Genomic DNA, 5,996 nt, shown 5'->3' on the forward strand with positions numbered 1-5,996 from the left:
ACCAATTTTGTATCTTGTGATGTCCACACCCCTCTGCAGATGCTCTCACACTTTGTCTCTCTCCCAGTGCTAACTTCCATGTCAATTGTCAAATATTCTCTCTTCATTTTTTTCTCTTTTCTAAAGATTTAAATTACAAACATAATCCCATCTTATCCACCTACGGGTCGAATTAGCTACGGTTTACACCTAACGCGTAACCTCAAACACGTCAAACACGTTGAAAGTCGTCCCATCGTGTGTTTCCATGAGTTTAAAGCCTCTTAACTAGTGTTATTATGTTGGTAGTAACTTAAAACATATTTAAGATATTAGTTTAAATAAGTATTAAACAAAAAAGATTAAAGGTCAACGCAAAGGTGTGGATCTCAGAAACTTTGCAGAGCCAATGAATTTGAGATTCAGAATTCAGAAGTGAGATTCCATATTTGCATGCCAAATTGGACACAAGGGCCAAGGCCCAAAAGGGCTTTTATAGCTGGCCCATTGTAGGCTTATAGGCTTATAGGCTATAGCTATATAAATATTCTCTCCATTGGCTAATTATTTGAAATATAAAGCCAGGGAGTACAAGTGTAAAAACAAGAAACTAAGAGGTCTAAATGAAAAACTGGAAAGCAAAAGCCTTGTTTCCTTCATGAACTTTAAACAAATTTCAGACAATATGACCAAAAGGGTAAAGAAGATATAAAGCAAAGCTTACATTCCAAGTTTGCAACTGAAAAGGGTATGAGGTTAAAATGGTAAATTTGACATAGGAAACACAAGGTTTAGGTTCATTGACTTGACTTTATGGGTCACAGTGATATGTTTATTTAAGAAAAAGAAACCATGGTTAACTAACTTACTAACTAGCCAAAGGATAAAGATAGCAGCTTTTAACATTAACAATTAACATACATACACATGATTATATTAATTACACCATAAGATTGGATAAGAGGAAAAGAATATACTTATGTTTTTTTACTGGATTTAGTAACAAGGAAAGGATAATAAAAAGATCACTCATCAGTCATCACTGGTATTAACTTTGATTTCCATTAGCTCTTCAATCGGTTGACGACACACCGGACACTTGTTTGATTGAAGCCTCAATGCTTTTGCACACTCGCTGCATAGACACTGAATCATGCAAAAAGAAAGTTAGAATCTAATAAAAAAAATCAAGCATATAACAAATCAACGAGTCTGGTGTAACCGATGCGTATACAATTTTGACCTGTGTACTATGAACAGGTCAACTTGATTTATGTCTTCTTTCTAATGAATTAGAAAGGTAAAACTAAAGAAGAAATAGCTAAAAGGATTTTGGTTAAACGGGTCGCGAGTCGGCCCATGTTCATTTCAATACATACAACCTACTAGATTGATTTACTCAAAATATTATATTATTTGTAATAATACTTCCTGTAATCATATTAAATGCACTGACAAAAAGATTTAGAGTAAATTACACTTTTTGAGTTTTTGTCCTTTAGGTATCTATGAAAATAACATGAATTATCCTTTATGTTCAAATTTGTTTATACACATCTCGTCCTTAACTTTCCACTCACGGGCATTAATTTTTTTCGTTAAGTCTGGGCATGTGACTTGAACATGAGGGTATTTTCGTCTCTTTTACAAACGTGTAAACAAATTTGAACATCATAGTTCCTGTTATTTTCTTAGTTTAAGGATGAACCTGAAATTTGTTATATACCTAAAGCACAAAAATGAGCAAAATGTATTCCAAGTCAACCCGATCCGGCCTGTACCAAAAGTTACCATTTTGACCCGTTACCCAACCTTCCCATTTTGGCATTTTGCCACCTATACCTTCAAGGCTTGATCCACATATAGTTTGTTTACACCCCCAACAGGCCCATTTCCCTACTTCAAGTTACATATAGGGCCTTTTAATACAATATAATTGAAACCGCAAATTAAGTTGGCAAACGAGCAGATCGAATAGAGGTTGTGTTACAGATCAAAACAAGTAACTTTTAGAACGGGCCGTGTTCATAATAACTAGCGTGTGTCAAATATAATTACAAAAGCTACATAACTTAAATAATAACCTGACTTTTTGGATAAAATGATTTAGAATGTTTAATGCAAAAGAAAAAAAATCACCTTTGGCAACCTTCAAGCCGTTCAAACTTTTTAGCTTCTTTTCCTAACATAACCTGAGCTGAACAATTCTCTAATAAAACGGGTCTAAATTCCCACCTCAACCAAGAACAGATAAAGGCCAACCAAACATCTAACCACAACATTAATCTAATTGACCATCAATTTTAAAAGAAATAGTTAATATTTTATATGCAAGCAGCAAGAAACTTACCATATGCCTACATGGAAGTACAGCAGTATCCTTAGGTTCAGTCATACAAATAACACATTCTTTTCCTGAGCCCGTATCATCAAAACTTTCCTCAGATTGCGCAATTCCATAAATCTCACGTAACTCATAACGAACTCCATCAATCCACAATATTTGTCTCATGACTCTAACTTTGAAAGGGTCCCCGTTATTTTTCTCCAAAACAGCTTGTGTGATCTGTTTACGAGGGGCAGAAACGGTATTTGATAATGGGTCATAAGGATGCTCATCAATTGAAATTAGAGGTGCGGTTGTTTCTGCAGCTATGACAAGTGGATAAACATCTTCCCCTGATGATGGTTTTGAAAGAGAGTCATAGTCAAAGAAACCAAAGTCAATGCCGGTTCCTGATGGCTGTTGAAATCTTTGACCATGGCCTTTTTGGAAAGGGACTTTGACTGGTACGAATGCATCAGGGTATACTGGAACAAACTTGCAATCGGGCTCTTCTTTTGCAAAGTAATATATTGTTATGCTGTCATTTGAAAATTCAGAAGTGAAAAATAATTAGTTGTGAAAAGAGAAAAATAATAGGGATATCACATCATCTAAAACACATAATTGACCCGATAGTCAGAAGCATAATTGTGTGTCGAAACATTAAAAACATATTACTTCCACTCGCAACAATCAGTTATCAGATAACCAATTCCTTCCAAAAGGCAAACATGGTTGTATATGTTAAATTAAGCAGTTATAAATTCTGATATCTCACCATCTAAGATGCAAAATTAAATTCAACATATACGATCAGAAAAATTATATTACTAAAACAATATTTAACATTATTTACAACTAAAATAATTTATCAGGTTGAAAGCTTCAGTAACATATAATGTTTATTATGGGGGCAAGCAAGTAGGTTTGGATAATCAGCTTCATACTAGTTGCAATAAAACTGATTATCAAGGAGTACAATAAAATCACCTATCACCTATCAATTTCAAATAGCAAGGTATATATCCAAACGCCATCTTCAAGTGGGATGATTTGTGTCTCTGAGGACTCAAGCAGATACATTTATCGACATAAACAGACTCCATAAGAATTACAATTTCCCTCCTTTAAACCAACCTTTTCATTACTTCAACATTAGAATTTGTAAGCATAATGCTCAAAAACCACCTAGAAGGTAACCAGCACCGATAACTAGTAACAAAGGTAAAGAAGAAAGAGTAAGATAGACAACACATAGAAAGTAGCTAAGACTAATCTATACGTCCCCCTAAAAGTCCATAGCCTTTATTTGACGTCTCCAAGAACTCATATCACCAATCAAGTCCTTAGAGAGGTGTGAGTCCAACAAATCCTTCTATCTATTCATCCCATGTAAGTTCGGGTATGTCTCTGCTCCTCTTTCCCTCCACTGTGAGGGTATTCACGCTCCTTGCAAAAGTCATCTTCCAATGCACATACCCAAACCATCTCAATCGCCCCTCCCTTATATCATCCGAAACACATCACCCTCAATTTGTCCTGTAAAACTTCTTTCCTTATCCGGTCCAACCTTGTGTGCCCACACATCCACCTCAGCATTCTCATTTCTGCTATCTCCAACCCATCTACTTTATGATCCAACAATCAATTATGTTAACATAGCTAGGCAAACTACAACCCTATAGAATTTCTATTAATCTTGTTGAGAACCTCTAGTCCCAAAAAACTCAACTCTCGACGAACGACCCTAAATACTACTAAGCCTTCAACGGTTATTTGAGTGACATCCTCTTCGTTAGCACCACTTAAGTATGTTAAATGGCAAAAATTCTAGCTAAGCAACACATGTAACAGACTAACAACTAAAAGTATGAAAACAGGTTTTGCTTGGAAAAGACATTGGTCCTTATGTAAGGGCATAACTTAGTCTTGTACTATGCAGTCAATATCGCTAATATATCACCGACTGGTTATCGGTCCCTTGGTAAAATATCGGTCATAATCCTGATATTATCAGCAATACTGACCGATATATCACAGAATTTTCCGATATCAGTATTTTAAGTCTTAACTGCCAATTTTTAGTGTTTAATGTTAGTGTTTTATGTCTTAATCAGTTCATACTTGCAACAATTGTTAGTGTTTTGTAAGTTGCAAAAGGTTAATTTGTTACTGGTAGGAGTGAATATTGAATTGTTAGTATTAAACTGCTTATAAATTCTGCATGACAATTAAATTACCGATATCCCACCACTATCACACCGCAATAACCAATATCTCAAATATCAATCCTTGACCAATATCCGATATTTTTCCGCATTAACTACATGATCGATTGTTAAACTGAATGAAATATGACAGTTTAGCAGGCAACCTAACTCGACAAAACTACAAAGTACAAACTACACATATGCACAAACTCAACACGAACATCACGTGATCAACACAAAGCAGAAACACTAACCTGCCATCAAACAAAGCATCAAAGACGAAGGAAACGAGATGACAATCCGGATTATCCTTATCAACCTCCACCTTCAAAGTATCCTTATGCAAATTCACATGGTTCTTAACTTTCTTCGCCTGGTTATGCTCCACATACGCCGGCGGAGCCACAGACGGAACCGGAACCATATAAGGCGGAGGCCGCACCGGTGGACCCCACCCATAATTATAATTAGGTTGCACTTGCGGTTGCAGTTGTGGTTGAGGTTGACTATAACCTCCATAATTAGGTCTAACAATTAAACCATTATTATTAATATTATTAGAGTGATTAGCTCCATCGGTGTAGGGATGGTAGACTGGTGGTGGAGAGTAGATGTATGGTGGTGATGAGTAGGATGGATCGGTGGTAGGATATGGTGAAGAGGATATTAGTTGTGACGGTGGTGATAGTAACTGTTGTTGTTTCGTCTACGGTTGCTGCTTAATGAGATGCCCATTGATTGATTAATCAATTGATTTTGCTGTTGTGATATTATTATTAATTAGTAGTGAATGAAATGAAGATGAGATCTGGTTTTGAAGAAGCCCATTTGGACCCGCACGACACACCTTGAAGAGGTACGCCTGCGCAAAGACCAGCTGGTTCCGCAGGACCCACCATGCTCAGAGATGAAGACCTTACACGCAGTAAGCCAGCTGTTCCCGCAGGAAAGCCTCCCTTGGTACAGTACCCTACCTGTTCCCGCAGCTGTGGGTACAAGCCAAGAAGGAAGGCTACCCGCACTAACAGTAAGGCTACACGCGTAAGGCACTAACTCATACTTCAGCAATGTCACCTGAGGAAAGAATGAGCAAGGCGGGAATATTCCCGCCCAAAAGAGCCAATCCGTACGCTTCTGGAAGATCTTTTGTACTATACCTGCCAAGGTATGGACAAAATAGACAAGATCTGACCAAAGCAGCCCATGAACCAATCACAGGGTGACAGCTCACCGACAATAGTACGAGGAGGAGCACGCTCCAGTACAAAATGTCACTATCAGCCGCTGCCTACCCACCAACTCCCATCGTGGCACGTACGTAGCCCGTAGTTGGTGGAAAATGAATATTATATACAGATGGCCGTACCTGCTTGGAAACCTACCTTCGGCTATAAATACTCCAACACCTTGGAACGGTATGATTATCTTAACTTCTCCCTAGCTATTTCTCTCAATATACACTTATATTCAGAGCAATCTAG

The 5,996-nt window shown here is 37.3% G+C and overlaps 1 pseudogene across 1 annotated transcript; it reads right to left on the bottom strand.

Annotated features, from left to right (window-relative positions):
* Nucleotides 1-543: 543 nt before the first annotated feature.
* Nucleotides 544-5,265, bottom strand: LOC143588111 (putative E3 ubiquitin-protein ligase LUL4; annotated as a pseudogene). The gene is made up of 3 exons (XR_013145027.1): nucleotides 4,770-5,265; nucleotides 2,330-2,843; nucleotides 544-1,125 (listed from the first exon to the last, which is right to left on the bottom strand). The product of XR_013145027.1 is annotated as a putative E3 ubiquitin-protein ligase LUL4 (transcript).
* Nucleotides 5,266-5,996: the final 731 nt, after the last annotated feature.

The sequence above is a fragment of the Bidens hawaiensis genome, unplaced genomic scaffold (assembly GCF_021521415.1).
Source record: "Bidens hawaiensis isolate Kalapana, Puna unplaced genomic scaffold, B.hawaiensis_p1.1 tig00035988_1, whole genome shotgun sequence".
Lineage (NCBI taxonomy): Eukaryota > Viridiplantae > Streptophyta > Magnoliopsida > Asterales > Asteraceae > Bidens > Bidens hawaiensis.